This window comes from Chaetodon auriga, chromosome 13 (genome assembly GCF_051107435.1).
Source record: "Chaetodon auriga isolate fChaAug3 chromosome 13, fChaAug3.hap1, whole genome shotgun sequence".
Classification (NCBI taxonomy): Eukaryota; Metazoa; Chordata; class Actinopteri; order Chaetodontiformes; family Chaetodontidae; genus Chaetodon; species Chaetodon auriga.
The window spans coordinates 17,085,988-17,103,738 of record NC_135086.1 but is presented as its reverse complement, the minus strand read 5'-3'; the positions used below and the strand labels follow the sequence as shown (position 1 = coordinate 17,103,738).

Sequence of the window (17,751 nt, the reverse complement as noted above, 5' to 3'; positions counted from 1 at the left end):
AATTGTGTGGAACACATTAGTTTGCATTGAATTTCTCTCTCTCATTTTCGATGCTTGATTATCAGGCTGTTGGGCAGACTCTACCTCCTCCCCTTCACCTCTCTACCCACCACACTCCAAACACATAACACATGCCCACGCACACACACACACACACACACACACACACACACACACACACACACACACATGCACAGATCCACCATGCTAGATCACACTACCCTAAACGGCATAATCTGCCCCCGTTTCTCTTGTGCATGCATGGACACACACACGTATGCTCACACTCATGCACGCGCACTGGCTTCAAGTATGTATTTGCATCACACCTGATGCTTGATGTGTGCGCAACGTGGTGGAGGAAAAGGCTACTGGTGATGGGAGATTTTTGCAATGTCCCTTTAACCTCCAACATGTCTGATACAGAAGAAAAGCCAAGCACACAGCAAATAACCCCCAGCATATGTACAAACATGAATTACAAAAAGAGGAAAAAAAATAAAGCCTAAAACCCCTAACATCAGAGACAGACGCACTGGCACTGACATTCATCATAAAAAATCCCTCTTCAATCATAATTAGTCTAATTAATTTAAATCAGTGTTGGATGCCTATCTAAATACAGTGACAACACAAAATGAACATCCACCCTGCAGCACATAGCCTCAGCCTATACGTTCCCATAGTGAAACACACCCTCGTAGGATTAGAGCAGAAGAATAGGGGGATTATTATTTCATGACCTTTCAATCCGCTGCCTGTCAGGTTGAACTAAAGCCATATATGCTGCTGGAGGACTAATCTCCTTCTCCCTTTGTGTCCGCAAGGGATGTGTCATTTCTTTATCCCCTCTATACAGATTTACTCCATAAAATAAACTTCCTAGCCTGATCTGATAAGAAGCCATCTCCTTACCGGGATAAGGCTGTGGTGCCTCGTCTCCCTGCTTCCCCGTAGCCGTATTTTTGGGTGTCAGATAACTCAGACGGGGATGGGAACAGTCAGGAAATGCCACTTTGTCTGTCTGGGAGCAGGTGACAACAAAACGACAGTGACTCTGATTAGAAAACACCCTCCTTCTCACCCCCACCACCATCACCATCACTCTCTCTTTCTCCTTCTAAAACCACCAAAAATTACATATTATCAACACTTACCAGGTAGTGAATGAAACACTAAGAAATTGGTATTTGCAGGCTCACATACAGACATGCAAAACTTGCCACGTCACAGACGCACACTTATGCTGCTTTTGTTATCGTCCCATCTTAATTACTGGTAAGTTATCACTGCTTCAGATGTCAGTGTGATTGAGCCCAAGCCATGATCTGCTGATCTGACCGCTGCTGTCTCCGTCCTCTGTCCCTGTCTTCCCTGCCTCACCATCTGTGTTTTATTATTTAACGGACATGACTCATATTTTAGTTGCTTCTGCAGGGCTCTGAACATTGGGCTGGATATCAGATTTGATGTACATAAATATTTCAGGCATTTTTATGAGGCGTGTGCTCCCCTGTTGCCTAAAGGTCACAGCCTACAGGTGGCAGAAATGAGAATTATGGATTGAAGAAGCAGAGGTTTGCAGCAGCCGCTGTCAACAACATTAAGCACTGCTGTAAAAACACTGAAGAGAAAAAGAAAATTTATACTTGGCCCTGAAAAATGAAAAATATGGAAGCCAAAAGTACCGAAAAGGTGTTCGGTGCTGCAAGGACTGCTGCATCAGAAGGTATTAAACCAATTTTGTGATTTAAAAAAGTTGTCTTTTTAAATTGTGTTGGGGTGGGGGTGGGGGTGTCATGCCTAATCACCAACTACACAGAGCCATTATTAGCCCACACTCCACAGCCTTTACTGTTTAGAATAAAAACGCTCTTGAAAACAACAGAGGGGAACACGTGGACCAAAAATAAAATAAAATCTCACAAACAAAAAATCATGTCATGCTGTGCAACAATCAGCAGCACAGTCGATTTTCGGCAATTAAATACCAGCGAACTGAGCTGCAGCAAAAATAAATATTTATCTGGTTATTTTAAAAGCAGGGAACCTAAAGAAAAAAAAAAAAAGGTGATGGATGAGATTGTGTTTGGCCTGATCAAATCAAATCACCACTAGATTCTCTTAACACTCCTATGGAAACTTTTTTTTTTTTTTAAGTATTATGATATTGGAGGCGGTGGTTAATTGACTGTGATATAGTTTGACTGAAGAGTGCGTGTTCACGTAGTTCGTTTCTCCTATAAGAGAGACTATTACAGCCACTCAAATTTACCAATTCATCCCAATTCATCCCAATTGCAGGTGTTGCAGTTCATTGAGAGCCATGCAGGCGCTGAATTGTCCTCCTGCTCCGGACCTCTCGCCGCGGCCGGACCTTAAAGCACCTATTCATCTGTGTCCTTTTGATTCCGGGCTCCTGTTCCTCCTTCGCTTGTTTCCTCACCTCCCAACTCTGCGCGGCATTATTGCTCTGATTGGCACGGCGCAACATTTCTGCTTGTCTGCAAAACAGGATCCACACACAGGCAGTAACGTCGTCGGGTTTTTTTTTTCCACCCCTCCAACACGACGCAATTGAAAGGCAGACGCATTTTTGGAAAGCAGTGCGTATTTACGCGCACGCTGGATCACCGAATTGCTTTTAAAAAATAAGCGAACGTGAAGGAATAAAAAAAAGAAAGAAAAAAAAATACTCCAGACAATCATATAAGAGACAAAAATGTCTCTTTTAAAATGTCAGAGTTATGGTGATAAGAATCTGAGGATGCAGGGAGGACTTTGGTGAGAAGTGACTAATTACCCTGTGGACCGTCCTGATAGTGGAGAATAATTAGATTCACACAAAAGACCCTAAACCAGCATCTGAATAACAAGAGCAACATTTTCAATAGAAAATTTAATTTGATTTTGTTGCGAGTTCCCTCCGTGCACTCGAGAGGGAAAGTGAGAGAAACGCATTATAAGGACAAATAAAATAAAATTAAGAAAAAAGAAAAAAAAAAAAGGGACGGTTTCATGCCTGATTTGGTTGGAAAAAAGCTGACAAAAACCCAGGGTAATCAAAAGACTGCACGGTAGACTATATGTTCACAATTAAAGAACGATTAGATAGCAAAACATATTGACTAAACATGCCTTCAATTAAAAAGCCTGTCTTATTATGAAAGCACCGGCTTGTTGTGGTTTGGTCTAATTTTATAAGAAAACTGTCTCAGAATCAAAATCTGAATTTCATCAATGACAGAAAATAATTTGCAAAGCCAGTCAAATTGTGAAATAAGAAATGAATAATACACACGTAGAAATCCAAAGGATTCAAAAGATCAGAAGGCCACAAAAGCACATTATCCTGACTCAAACATATCAAATCTAAACAGTATAAACCCATGAAATTAAAAAAAACCCCTTCATTGTTGAATTTTGTTATGAACAGAAATTGCATTGCAAAATGTAAAAAAAAAAAAAAAAAAAAAAAAAAAAAAGCCCCCAGTAGACAATTTGCGATGTAGACAGCGAGGTAATAAAACAACAAAAACAGGGTTAAATTGATGACTCTATCACACAAGAAAATTATTCTTCCGTCACTGTTTAAAAGATCTTTTTATTTTTTTTCAAATCAGAGCTGATATAGATGGGCATATGCGAACTATGTAGGCCATACTACATGCAAATGGTGTAAGAGTGCTTTAGAAGATTAGAAGATAGACACCCGGCCCACAGTGGGCTGAGAGGAGTGGGCTCTCCTCCAAGACTGTGTCCTATCTCCTCAGGACTGGAAAAAGCATCCTAATCCTTTACCTTTCATAGTGATCTAAAGCCGATTTAAAACTGTCACTACCCTAGTTTGTGTTTATTTCATGTTCATCTGCAGCTCAAGGCAATACTCTGCACACCCACTTATGACATGAGCAAAAAGATGTGTGTGTGTGTGTGTGCGTGTGCGTGTGTGTCTGAGGGAGACGGAGAGCAAGGGAGTACATAATAAAAAGAGAGAGAGAGCAAGAGAGAGGGTCAGGGTGCATGCAGCCAACTGACCAGCAGATGAGGGAAAGCCCATGCGTGTGTGTGTGTGTGTGTGTGTGTGTGTGTGTGTGTGTGTGTGTGTGTGTGTGTGTGTGATCTGATGGTGCTAATTGTTCTATTTTATGTATGCAGACTTGCTGCTTTGAGTCTCAGACATCCATCTCTTATTTCATGCTTCGTCTAACAAAACCAAGTAACTCAGCTTGAATTCACTTCCAAAAATACACTCCCCCACACAAACAGATAGCCCAGAAGACAGATGAGCAAACACAGTCTCTCTCTCTCTCTCTCTCTCTCTCTCTCTCTCTCTCTCTCCGTCAAACACGCACACACACACACACACACACAATAACAAAAACCATTGACCGCTGAGCTGGCAGGCCTATAGGCAGACCACCTTCCTCTCCTCACCCTCCTGCTCCTCAAGGCCTTACTGTATTATTCTGTAAGGAGCAAGAGCCCAGTATTGACAGAGCTAATCACTGGAGGCAAGGGCTCTCTCTCTCTCTCTCTCTGTCTCTCTCTCTCTCTCTCTCTGTCTCACACACACACACACGCACACACACACACACACACACACACAGAATGATTGACACACAATGGCAGCGAATCTATGCAGTGCCCCCCTGTCTTGCTTTTTGCTTTCTCTCTCCCAGCTGAAAAGACAAGGGGGGAGGTTACTGTGTGGTGTGTGAGCGTATGTGTATGTGTGTTGGCAGCAGGAGGAGGGAGGTTGTGGAGTGGGGGTGGGGGGGGGGTTATGAGGAGCGATGTCCAACAAATCGAGGCAGATCCAGAGGAGAAGTGAAGACGGCAAAAGATGAGCTCGTGACTAGCGCTGTTGCTTTCCCTACTCCTAATCCCCACTCCCCCACTCTGTCAGGTGCAGCAGCCAATCTGGAGTGAGTCTCAACCCCTCTCATATGAATATGATCCCTGCGCTGGCTGAAGCCCAGCGGACCACTGATCCTGTTATCATCTCACCGGAGAGACAGAGAGGAGAAAGGAGAAGGAGAGACAGGGAGAACAAGAGAGGGAAGAGGGGATGTGCGTTGTTTATTCTTTACTCAGGCCTCCTGTGTCCTCATGCCAACACTTTGTCTACCTATAACCCCACTCGCTAAACTGAATTCCTCCAGAATCTTGAACCTCATGGGATCTCCTTTAGTAATATGGCATTTATAGATTAGTAGCTTGCTCTGGCCATTAATTGTTAAGGTTGGTGGTTCAATCCCCTGCCCTCCGAACACTTAAAAAAGAGAATGTAACAAGGGGCAGGCTGCATGTTTAAATGAATCGTTTACGCTCTGAGCTGATTTGTTGGTATGGGAATATAAATGCGCGAATCAACTGGGCGATATTGTTGAGATCGTGAATAAAATCAGTGGTGAGCAGCAGCTTTCTTTATCAGACAATTTTCATCAAAAATTGACACAAAGAAAAATCCATCATTTTAGATCTGGACCATTGTCTCTCTAAGGAATTTGACATCCTCTCCATCTCGTCAGAGATTCCAGTTTCCAAAAATTAGGTGCAACAGGTGCAAGTTTTTAGCCACCACATGTGCAATGAATGCTTTTAATTCTAATGCAGCACAAACTGGCTCTTTGTTGCTTGCACAGCTTAGGACCTTATCTTATCCTTATTGTTGTTGTTGCAGCTTGAACCCTTTACTGTATTCTGTATTGCCAGAGAAACACTTTAATCTCTTGAATTGTCTTATTATCTCATGTTTTTATTGCGTTTATATTTATATTCTGAAGTTTTTGTGCTGATTTGCTACTCATGAATTTCCTCTGGTGGGACAGTAAAGATCTGAGCCCCCATATTCCTTCCCCTGTGGGTGTCTGGGGAAGAAAATGTCCTCTTGGACAAAAGCAGAGGGTTGGGTGATAATTGAATATTATGAGCAAATTTCTGCTGTCCAAACAAATAATTCTGAACAAACCCTCAATAAAAACCAACAAAATTTCAAGCTTTACACATTAGGAATTTATAATGTAAAACATAATGATCAGATTGATTATATTATAGGTGATTTTGCGTATTTGCGATACAGTGATACAAATCAATATTCGAAAAGATCCTCATTATTATGGTGATAATGATTTCGACCACTTCGCTACATCTTCTCATCTTCAAGAATGAACGTGGCAGAATCTTGATTTATTTATTAGTGTTTTGACATTGTGAGGCCAGTCGTTTTCTTGTGCTGAAAACGTGTGCTGGTTGCCCGAGGTGACAGGAAGCGGCGCAGTTAATTAAAGAGTGGACAGCACTCCAGACTCCACTCACACACTCCTGGCATTGTCATAAGCACCACTCCTACAACACACTCCCTCAAGAGTCATTTCCCTCTGTTTCTCAGGACGTGGAGGGCCGTGCCGTGCACACTGTGCCGAGTCTCTCATGGACATGTGCATGTGTGGACACGCACAAGTCTGCAGCAGCCATCTCTGCATTGACTCATCCAGATAGCCAGCGGATAACACTTTCAATTCAGCTTGATGTTATCGTTTTTCCTTTCTCAGAGAAATATGAACCTGTCACATGGGGCGCCTTACAGATTTGTTACATAGTTCCACGGTAGATAAATCCAACAATAGAGGCCAAGGCCTTGCTCCCTCTGCATGCACAGTTAGCAGGACTGCAGCACTAATCAGTGGGAGAGGATCACATCTGGCCTGACAGCAGCTGCATCACTGTTTAGAGGAACTGCCAGCGTGAGAAACACACAGGTCGATTCCCTTTTCTCCCTGGACAGAGTGGGTGTTCTTCTCATTCATTTCTTCTTTCTCAGTCCTTTTCTTTGAGCTAGCCAATTAACCTGGGAGCAGTGCACTAATGAGTTCCCTCTGGTGGCTCTGCACCGCTCAATGGAGAAGAGGAAAGGGTGAGCAGAGAGGGGAGAGAGGAGAAGGGTCAGGGAGGGATAGCACAGGGCTGCAGGGAGGGAGAGGTGCAGGCATGGCAAAGGCGAATGGGGGTAAGAGAGTTTTGAGAAAAGGGTGAAGAAGGGCTGATAAAGGGGTGAGGAGAGAGGCGGGGCGAGGACAGATGGGTTCAGGGCAAGGAAATATGGGATGGGTTGATGCAGGAGAAGAGGGGACAGAGCACCATCCAGTTGGCCACTACGGGCCTATCACCAAGACATTGTCAGCCAGACAATGGGCTTATCAGCCTCCTTTTCACACCAGTCTGATTAACTGGGAGGAATGGGAGGAAGAAGAGGGGAAGGGAAAGGGTACGTCCTTGTACCAGCCCAGTAAATGTCAGAGAATGGGCCAGGCACCCGGCCTGGCCTCGTGGTTTGAGTGTACATCGCTTAGAAAAGGGGGCAGTTTTAAACCAACTGTAAAACCCACATCTTCCCCGCACGTCTGCGAGCTGCGTTAGCATCAGAGGGAGTTTCTGCCATAATAAATCTACAACCTTTGTAAATGTATCTCGCTAACCAGATTAGCAAGGACGCGATAAGCACCTTTCAGCGCCATTAGCTACATCTGCGCGTTATCAGTCACAGACACATCATGAAGCAAGTAAGGTGCAGTAGACAGCAAGTTTAGAGAGGACAGACATAAGAAGAATCAGCGCTTCAACAATCATTTCTCAAAAGAATCACCAATGCAGGAGGTAATGACAGAAACAATATCGATTTTTTAGAAATCAGTGAATAATGTGATCTGCCCTTAATCTCACATTTAACAATCTGAAAAAAATCAAAATCACACCCGTGAAAAGGAAAAAAAAAAACAAACAGAAGGAAAGAAAAACAAAATTAAACTTGCCTTATTTGTGAATGTATTCCTCTTTTGTTGCTTCTCTGTAAATGATTACATATATATGAATTAGTATTCTGAACTGTAATAACATTATTTGTGAGCAATCAAAGATGTGTTAGTAGCTATACAAAGCAGCGTCAAACTGGCCTTGCCTGCCAGCCGCACTTTTCAAGCTTGGCGAGAGCCGTAGACCAACAAATGACTAAGAGCAGGCTTCAGCAGAATTGTTTGTGTCATTGTTCAATTAGTCTCCCATATTGATCCCGGCTTGTTTGTTTACTTGCTTACTGCTTTCCATTTGTACGGCCTTGACAGCCATCTGTCACACAGAGAGACAGTGAGAGAAGGGAGGCAGGAGGTGACAGAGTGGGAGGGGGAGTGATTTACAATGTGAATGCTGAGATAAAGGTGGATGGAAAAACTTCCAAAAGGGTTACGAGTGGAGACTTGATATAACATAGGGGAAATAAGGATGACAATGAGATCCTTTGCGATCAGAGCTTGAAATGTTTTTCAAAGTAAGGCTTTTTAGGAAATATAAATTCTTAATCCAATGAATCCATAAAAGCTTGTTGCTCAATGACGCCAATTCAGTGAGGAGTGTTATAAAAGCAATGCTTGGAGCAACAAGTGGTTGTACTCTTCTTGCTCTTCATTTCCTTCTTTTTTTCCCCTGCATTTCTTTTTACAAAAGAAAGGATGCAGTAATTAGAGGGTACACCAGGTGGAAGTACACAGCTCAAGAGCCCGGCACTAGCTCGCCCTCTCCTCCACAGGAAGATGGGAAGAGGGAAATGTGGAGGTGGGTAAAAGAGGGTGAACATGACTGGAGAGGAGAAAGTGGCTGAAGAATACGTCGAGGTAAAAACAGGGAGAGGGGGAGCAGCAGCCGGGCTTAGGAGCATATTGGGTCAAAGAAAATAAAACGTGTCATTTAGCCAAAGAAAGAAGATGAGAGCAGTGTGCAGAGCGAGGATGGGGGGGTGTGGGGGGAGGGGAAGGGCCGTCTGGGTGAGGTGAAGGGGAGGTGGAGGCGAGGTTAGCTGTTAAATAAGGTGGGGGTCATAAGAGAGGGGGTGGATGCAGGGGGGGCCACCCACAGTACAACTTGGCCAACAAAGCTGCTTCTGTCTTGGCCTCCCTCCTCCACAGACCTCCTTGAGTGGGCAGGATTCCATTAGCAAGCTGCAGAACCTGGGGTCTATTCAACCGCCCGTCCAGGCCTGAGTGAGTGTGTCCGCCAGCGCATGCACATGCACACACACACACACACACACACACACAATGACCCACAGACACACACGCATATGCACACGTACACAAAATGACCCACGCACGTGCTCACCGAGCGCACACACATGCACTCATTCACAGTCACTCGCTCACACACATACACAACACCGCTAATTAATCCTCAGATTACCCAGCCAATTATTACCACACTTGTACTAATTAGAAATTATTTAAAGCATTTCCCAATTAGGGTTTACATGCTCAGTTGGGCAGGAGTCTGCCTCGATAAACCAACTGGTTTTATAGCGGGGGAAAGCTCATTCATACACACATGCATGTGCGCGCACACACACACACACATTTCTGGATCTCACTGTGGTAATCAGGCCGTCTCAACGAGTCCCTCTGTTAGGACGAGGGGGATGAGGACAGACAAGAGGAAGAAAGAGAACGAAATAAAACAACAAAAGACATGCTCCTTCAGTGCAGCAGCAATACTGTAGGTCGCTCTTGTTAGGGCTGGGGACAGTGATTATTAGAGGCCACAATAAGACCTGCCAGGAAACACATGCCAATTAGGTTACCAGGAGAACCACAGGCCCTCATTGCTATGGGAAACCCACTAGTCTCTGCACCACACAGCCCCATGCAACACACACACACACGCACGCACCCATGGCCTCGTGCGCTACCTTTTTCAACCCTTTGATTACATTATGACATGGATAAGGAGAGGCCAAGGGTAAAAAAAAGAAGGTAGAAAAGAGGAGAAAACACTGCAACGCAATGGCCAAAATGGCTATGGTGGGAGCAAAAGGTTGAGGCGAAAGGAAGAAGTGGAAGTTGGAGATCAAAAGTTGGCTGCTATGACAGCCAAACTTAGAAAGTCTCCCTGCGGATTACAAGTGTGCCTTCTGGTCAGCGCAGCCTTCGCCCAGACAACGACGGAGGGAGAGAAAACACAAGAGGGAGAGGGGAGCGACGGAAAAGCAACAAACAGGCTGTGGCGGGATAACAGGGGCGGGACTCCAGGGAGAATTATTAGCTGAGAGAATTACAGGCTCATCCATGGGTGACATGTAAGCCTCAGAAACACACTCAAATGTTTACAACAGTGATATTTGCTCAAGCGCGATGTTATCAGGCCTCGATGTAATACTCAAAGCTTTTGTTCTGACTTGCACGGCAACACTCACCACGTCCACAGATGCAATAAGCAAGAAGCAGATAGCAGCTCAATGTTTGCCAGCGATGTTTGTCCTGAGAAGCTGTGACATGACCCGGGCAGAGCAGAGAAGAAAACTCACTCTGGAATATTTGCGCTGATGTGATGATGGCTGAGATGTTGATTAATGTGCACGGTCCCTGTTATTAAATAAACAGGGTGAATACACAAAATATATTGAATAAATTAGAGCGTGAACTGATCTCTACTGCAACATCCAGCTCATTAGAATGCATGAGGAAACGATGTTCTGATTGCGACAAGAGTCACTCATTAAGCCATGTTTGTCCCCCGCCAGAGCACCACTCCCTGCACGCTACCCCCCTCTGCCCCAAACCACTTACCCCTCATGCCTGCCACACTCTCCACACCAAATCCCTCCCTACTGCACACTCTGCTGCTAAAAGCTCCCCGACTGGAACATCACCCCTTCCCAATGGACGTCACCAACAAACCACTAACCCTCTTTTCACCTCGACCCCCGCACCCCCTCACCCCCCCACTCCCAAACACACACACACACACACACACCCTGCACGTATCCCTCATTTTCCTCCTCCTCCTCCTTCTCCTCTGCTGGGATCTGTGTCATCATTTTAATTAATTTCTAATCAGGCGAGAGTAAACTAATCAGGGGAGGCGTTAAACAATGACAGCTCTGCCTGCTCAGCCTCACACTGGGGGCCGCCAGGCTGCTCTGCATGCCGAGAGGAACTGCACATTGATAAACAACTCGGTGTAGACGGGGCTATCTACACCCATCTCCTCTCCCATACATGTTAATATGGGCCGCAATGCAACGCATATGTGGCCCATTTGCATTTCCAGATTGGACATGTCGCGAGCAGTTGATTGGTACAAGATTAAATTACCACTATTTTACATTTATACCACCGTGTGATCACTTTTATGTGCATTATGTGCAATGTAAAACCATGCGGATTTGTGACTGAATAAACGTATCAGTTCATGGACATATGATGGAAATGCATGTAAATGATCAGAATGGACAAATAAATAACCTAACCCCATCTGAATGGTACAGTATGTATCTGCTTAGAATGGGTTGCACAAAGACTGCAGTTATCTGTAGGCAGCCAGATCCCACCAAGGCTGAGCCATTGTGAAAAACAGACAGAGGGAGAGAGAGAGAGAGAGAGAGAGAGAGAGAGAGAGAGAGAGAAGGGAGAGAGAGAAGGGGGAGAGAGAGAGAGAGAGAGAGAGAGAGAGAGAGGGAGAGAGAGAGAGAGAGAGAGAGAGAGAGGGAGTTTTTGGGCAATACATTAACTGAGACAATGTAACAAGAGAGCGTTGATTAACCTCTTTCAGGCTTACCCTGAGCCCAAAATAACTTAAACCAACATAAGTGAATCATAATTGGCATAATTCGAACTAAATGATTGCATGACAATGTAGCTGATGACAGTGACAAAAAATTTGTTCATGAAGACCATCACACCGGATGGCAAAGGGAAATTTTCAAGGTGTGTTTTGAATCGCGTGTGATCGGCATCAGTGTGAGTCCTGAGGTGCAGCCTCGCGTCTGCAAGCGGAGGCCGGCTTCACCGCAGGCTCTGGCGGACACAGACGGGTTACAACTCTGACTGTTCGTGTCGGTGTTGTGAAGAAAGAGGCTTTCGTGTCTCTCTCATCAAAGCTTTGTAACCAGACCTGATTTCTCCTCCTGCCAGCGCCATGGCAACCAATGACCATCGACCTAGGGGCCAAAGACCACTGGCAAAGTCACATGACACACAGGCGAACAGACGAGCGTGTGCACTCACACAGAACACACAGAAATACCCACTCGCACAGGCACAATCGTGACTTTTTAACTTAACTTTTTACAGCAGAAAACGAAAGCTGCAGCGAAATCAAAGTTTCAATCGCATGCACTGCTGGAAATGAAGAGGATATTTGAGTGACGAAAACTACCCAGAGATGGAGTGTGTTTAAAAAGATTTTTTATTTTTTTTTGAATATCACCCCCTCCCCTCCATCACCACCTCCTTCCTTGCCCTCTTTGCCAAGTATTAGATTCCCATGCCAACCGCTTCCCTGGGATAGAATAAGGATTGCGGAGGTGGGAAGCTGAAACCCTTCCATAACATGTCAAACAACGCTGGAATCCAAAACGCAAGAGAGAGAGAAAAAGGGTTAGAGGCAGATTTTCTACGGGGAGAAAGAAACTGTCACATCATCAGATTGGTTATTCTAAGTGGAGGGATGTGGGTATGGGGGCGGGGAGGGAGGGGCGGGGTGGCAGAGGCTTGGGCTGGCAGAATCTGGCAGCGATACACGATGGCGGTATTTCCACTAAAATAATCAGCCCCCAGGCAACGGAAGGGGGTGTTTGGGGGGGGGGGGGGGGGGGAGTTGTTGGGAAGAGAGACACAGAGAGGTTAGGGATTGTAGGGGTAGGAGAAGGAGATGGGGTGGGTGAGGGAGAGGGAGGATATAAGGGAGGGAAATAGCAAGATGGAGAGAAAGAAAATCTGGGAAGCTAACCAAGGAAATCCTGCTTCTCAGATATGCAGCTGTGGAATTAAAATTGGTATAAAAACATGAGAACAAAAATATACTTCACACTTCACAAGCCTATTGAAGGGTGGGGGTGGGGGGGGGTGGGAGGGGGAAGATGTGCCACTCTATGCTGGCACTGATACCTCAGGCACAAGGGGTAAACAGCTATTCTCCTCACTTCACTTCGTCTGGTGCAGTGGTTTCAGGGTGAGAGTGAGTAAGTGTGTTTGTTGGGGGGGTTTGGTGCCTGCAGGGGTCTCATCAGGCCACAGGGCGAGCTCAAGAGAGAAAACAAGAGCCCCTCAAAGACCAAGAAACGCAAAATGCCCCATGAAACAATTTCTACACTTCTGCGTCCCCTCAAGCACATCACAACGAACAGCGAGGCATTGATTCATGATCAAACGACCGTGATCGTCACTCAAATTCAATAATAACAACCTTCACAATCAAAAGCGCTCTAAATATACTGTACCTCCACTTCAGGCCAGGATTAGGCCTTTCTGTGCGCACATTTGTGTTGATGTGCTGCATTACGGAACAAAGAACTATCAGAATCGAAAACAACCATGCAAACACACAGATAAACGACAAATCAATTAATTTTAAACGTGGTGAAATAAAGTGCACAAACAGCACTGTGTTTGGGCGCTGTAATATGAACGTTATCATAAAGAAATTCTGCACAGGAGAGCGAGATTCCCCACTGCGTACAATACACTCAAACACAGAAGCAACACAAAGAGCAGGAGGTGTCTGCGCATCCGTGCGCACTCCCTCGCAGATGCATTAACCGAAAACTTCAAAAGGACTCAGAAGAATTTTGAAGTTACATTTCACTCAGCAACACCAAGCAGCCTCTTTCATGGTAGAGAAAGAAAAAAAAACTAATTAATGACTGTGAGCTCCGAGAGTCATGTTATCAAATCCAGCCTATTGGAGTGTGACGCCACTAAAATAATACAATCATCAAGCATAATGAGTGAGTTAAGAAGTTTCTCTTAATGCATGTATCGGAGTAAATGGTTGCAGCTGGGCATTGTGTTATTTCATCACTGTAGAGACTTGATCTTAATACAAATCTCTATGTAATACAGGCCTATTCATGCAGTCTGCCTTTTCCCTCTAGTTCAATTATCTTGTGCTCTTTTGCAGAGATATTCAATTAAAAAAGCCCCCCCATAGTTTTATCAGAAAATAAATTTTGGGCAATATATAAATAATGATTTGAAAACTCTGCGTGCATGCAGGCGGGTGCATGAGAATGTGAACGTCAAAGCAGAAGAAAGTTGGGCAGTAACATCAAATTTTTTTTTAGAAAAAGCTAAATAAAATGATCTATTCGGAGAGAAATGGGATATTTCGTATTTTGAAACTATATTTATTCCTGCGGGTTTCCAAATTAAGATATTCAAAGAGGCAAAGAAGAACTCTCAATTACAAGATGAGAGCGGAATATTGGAAATAGAGGGACAATTAAGTGACCATGAAATCATGAAAAGGAAAAGCGAAAGATAGACAGAACAGCAAATCCACCTTATTCAGCGAGCGGCGTTTTTGTTGGAGTATTCTCCACTGAATTTGTCAGCTTTCATTTCATTTCTCTGACATTCTCTCTGTCTGACCATCCAAGTCCTCTCCTGAGACAGATGAGTGGAAGCAGAGTTCCAGAGAGAGCTATCAGGATTAGGATAATTAATATCATCTCATTTCACTGTGATCCTCTCCGCGGCCCACTGCACACACAAGGACAGGATGCAGCGAACATTGTGGCTAGAGTATCCAGTCGGCTGTCAATCTAGGCCGCACCGCCGCCCCCCCCCCCCCCCTCCACACACACACAAACACACACCCCAACTCTCAAACGCACCCTCCTCAGCGTCTAAATTGCAGTTTGAGAGACGACAGGGGAGAGGCAGCAGTGGCAGCGGTGGTGGGGGGGCTGCCGGGCCCGAGGGACGCCATACAATGGAGCGTGCTGCTGACCAGCGTTCAGGTGAAATTGAATTGGAAATCTTCCACGGCTGGTTAGCATAACAAAGGGCCTCGTGGCTTTAGACAAAGGCTGCTTCTCTAATGCACAAAATCAATCTCTCTACGGGCTCGGTGCATTGTTCCCTCCCGCCATACAGGTGTTCCTTCAATGGTCCTTAATCAAAAGTGTCAAAACAAAGTTAAGAGTTATCTCTGCTCCTCCGCAGCTGCTTCTGCAGAGCAGAAAGAGGGAAAGAGACCAGACACTCAGGATAGCAAACAGCTGAGTGAGTGTATGTATAGGATGCTGAATACATTTAGTACATTATGCGCCGCCGTCCGTTTGTGCTAAAGTTGAACCACTGAGGAAGACTAATCTCATTTCTGTCTGAGCCCTGTCCAAATGTGAGCAACTGCCACTCTCCGGTGCGATCACAGAGCGAATCTAGTCATGGAAAGGAGGCAGAAGTTCGGCTTTGTTTGTATGCTTATTTCAAAGAGGAGGAAGACGACCAGAGTGTGGAAGCAGTGACACGAGGAAGGAATCATTTTAAAGCTTTTCTTTTTTTTTTTTTTAACAGATGCAGCCTGCCCATCATTTCTAGCCTCGACCTTCACTCTGAGGGTCTGATTGGTAATATTGGAAGGAGCTACCTTTCTCCCTGAAGGTTGTTTGACAATGGCAAAACACAAGTACAGCTCTTCTGAGTACCTGAGTACCCCCCCCCCCCACCATCACCACCACCCAACTCCCTTATGCTCCAATACTATAACACTCGACCCACTCTCTCTCCATTTCTTTGTAGGCCCAAGACCTTGACTTGTTCAGGGTAGATTAAATGAAATAACAAGAGTTAAAACATTGAATAGAGACCTCAGCCCATGGCCTCTTTCTCTTTCACTCCGTGTGTGGGCTAACTGATTCATCCACTAAGAGACGGTAAGTGTTGTCATTCCTCCCTTGCTTTATGTACTCTCTGTCCTGCTCCAGCGCTTGTAACGCGATATTTATACACCTGAACTTTAAGTGCTTTATATGACACTGTGGTCGCCATAAAGCAAAGTAAGTACAGGAAAATAGATCCAGTCTTAACTGACTGCTATACATCCTTCAATTTATGTATTCTCCATTTTGTTCTCATCGGGCTTCTTAAACCATCCAGCATCGAGAGCTGTGCGAGAGAAGGCTGCACGCATTATGCTGCATGTATCATCCGTTCTATATGGAGAGTGGCTGCATTTGATGGCTGTTTGTTTTGATAAGGTGGGGATCTCTGTCGCCGCTCTGTCTGTGGATTACCACGTAAATAATAACATAAATAATCTGTAGACTAATCCCATCTCCTAATAAGTAGCATCATAGACTCACCGCCTCCACTTGACAGGCGCCAGACAATCCATCAGTGCACACGCCCTTCAACATTATACGGCAGCACGTGGTTTAAAATGTCAGCTCGGTGACAGGGAAATCTCTGCATAATACACTTTAAACTGACATTTTCGTGATTGGGACAAGGGGACGGTAATGTGGATAAAATCGTCTATCGTGGCAGATCTAGTTTTTTATCACGTCTAACCATATGTGTATTATGACATGCTCAATTTTCTTTAACGGGAACCAGATGCAAATGTTTTCAGCTTATACCTGACAAATCTGATCACTGCCTTGCAAAACCTCCTGCAATGGCCTCATACAAGCAGCGGTATTAAAAGGATAGTTAAAGAAGTAGAGCAAAAAACAGTGGACAAGGTCATAAAATGCCATAGCCCAAAACTAACTGTGACTATTGACAGGAAGTTAGAGAAGTGACTTTTTAGTGATGTCAGTCGGAGCTACCTGATCTGTTGTTCTGTTGAAACCTGTACTTCCACATAGAGGACAACAACATGCTAATGCCTTGACACCCAAAGCACCACCTGTTTGTCCCGGGCCTGCACTAGCCTCTACGATCACCTTCCTTTATCTACACCCACACTGAGATAAATTTCAAACCTTTTTTTTTTTTGGCCTCACATTCAGACTAAGTCGCATTTTTTCTCCTCAAAAAGGAATCTTTTCAAAAACTTCTCAAGAGTGGATCAATGTTAAAATGGCAGCTGTTTATGGTTTTTGGAAACAATGAATTAAGCCTGTTCAGACACGGCTGGAGGCTGTGTAACTAAGGATTTATTGTGAAGAACTTTCTGTGGTTTCTAATTCTGCCATGACTCATTTGAGAATATATCTGATCACACAATCCAGGTGTTGTCATTAAGCTGTGATTTGACCAACATCTCAGAAATTATGCAGAAATTATGAACAAATTGCTATTTTGTTTTCTTGAGGTGTGTTCGGACAGAACGCGGGCAGTGTTTCAGCGGCAGAGCGATTGTATAAAGTGATTAGAAAGATGCAAGTGGGCGCAATTGAAGGAATTCGCCTGACAGCGAGAAATGAGGTAAAGGCGCAAAAAGTATGTGCTTATCCAGGGGCTTCATGAATCTACTTCATGAACATAGAGACAAAGGCGACTGGAGACAGTCAGAGGCTCAGCTCAACACAAACACTCATGCAGTCGTGTTAGGCCTAGTCTGTTTCCAGCTAGCTTACAGCTAACGCCTATACAGTTGGCATATTACCTGTTGGGTGAAGAAACACAGACTGCAAACAGGTATCTTTTTTTCTACCCCCCAAATGCAAAGAATTCTGTTTTTTCAGTTTACTGCTATTCATCGAGCCATAACACCAGCTGTCTGAGGCTAATGTGTTGCTAAAGCAGCACTTACATTACTCTGGTGGAGTCTAGCTCTGTCTGAAATCACTCCCTCGCTCACTCTCTATATAAAAGACACTCAACAGTTTATAGCAAGCAGTAGATAAATATTTTGGACCCTAATTAATCATTACAGTTTTGTGTAGAGTCCCACTGAAATTAACTGTAATTAACTGCAGGCCTACTGTAAGATGTGACACACAGCGTTCATTCAGTGGACATTAGTTGAACCCTG

The 17,751-nt window shown here is 44.5% G+C and overlaps 1 long non-coding RNA gene across 1 annotated transcript in view; it reads right to left on the bottom strand.

The window, feature by feature from the left end:
- Positions 1–935: 935 nt before the first annotated feature.
- LOC143330117 (uncharacterized) overlaps positions 936–17,751 on the bottom strand; it is a 30,428-nt gene continuing 13,612 nt past the window's right edge. The window contains exon 3 of the long non-coding RNA XR_013077933.1: positions 936–1,024. This is a non-coding gene — a long non-coding RNA (uncharacterized LOC143330117). The remainder of the gene's footprint in view (positions 1,025–17,751) is intronic.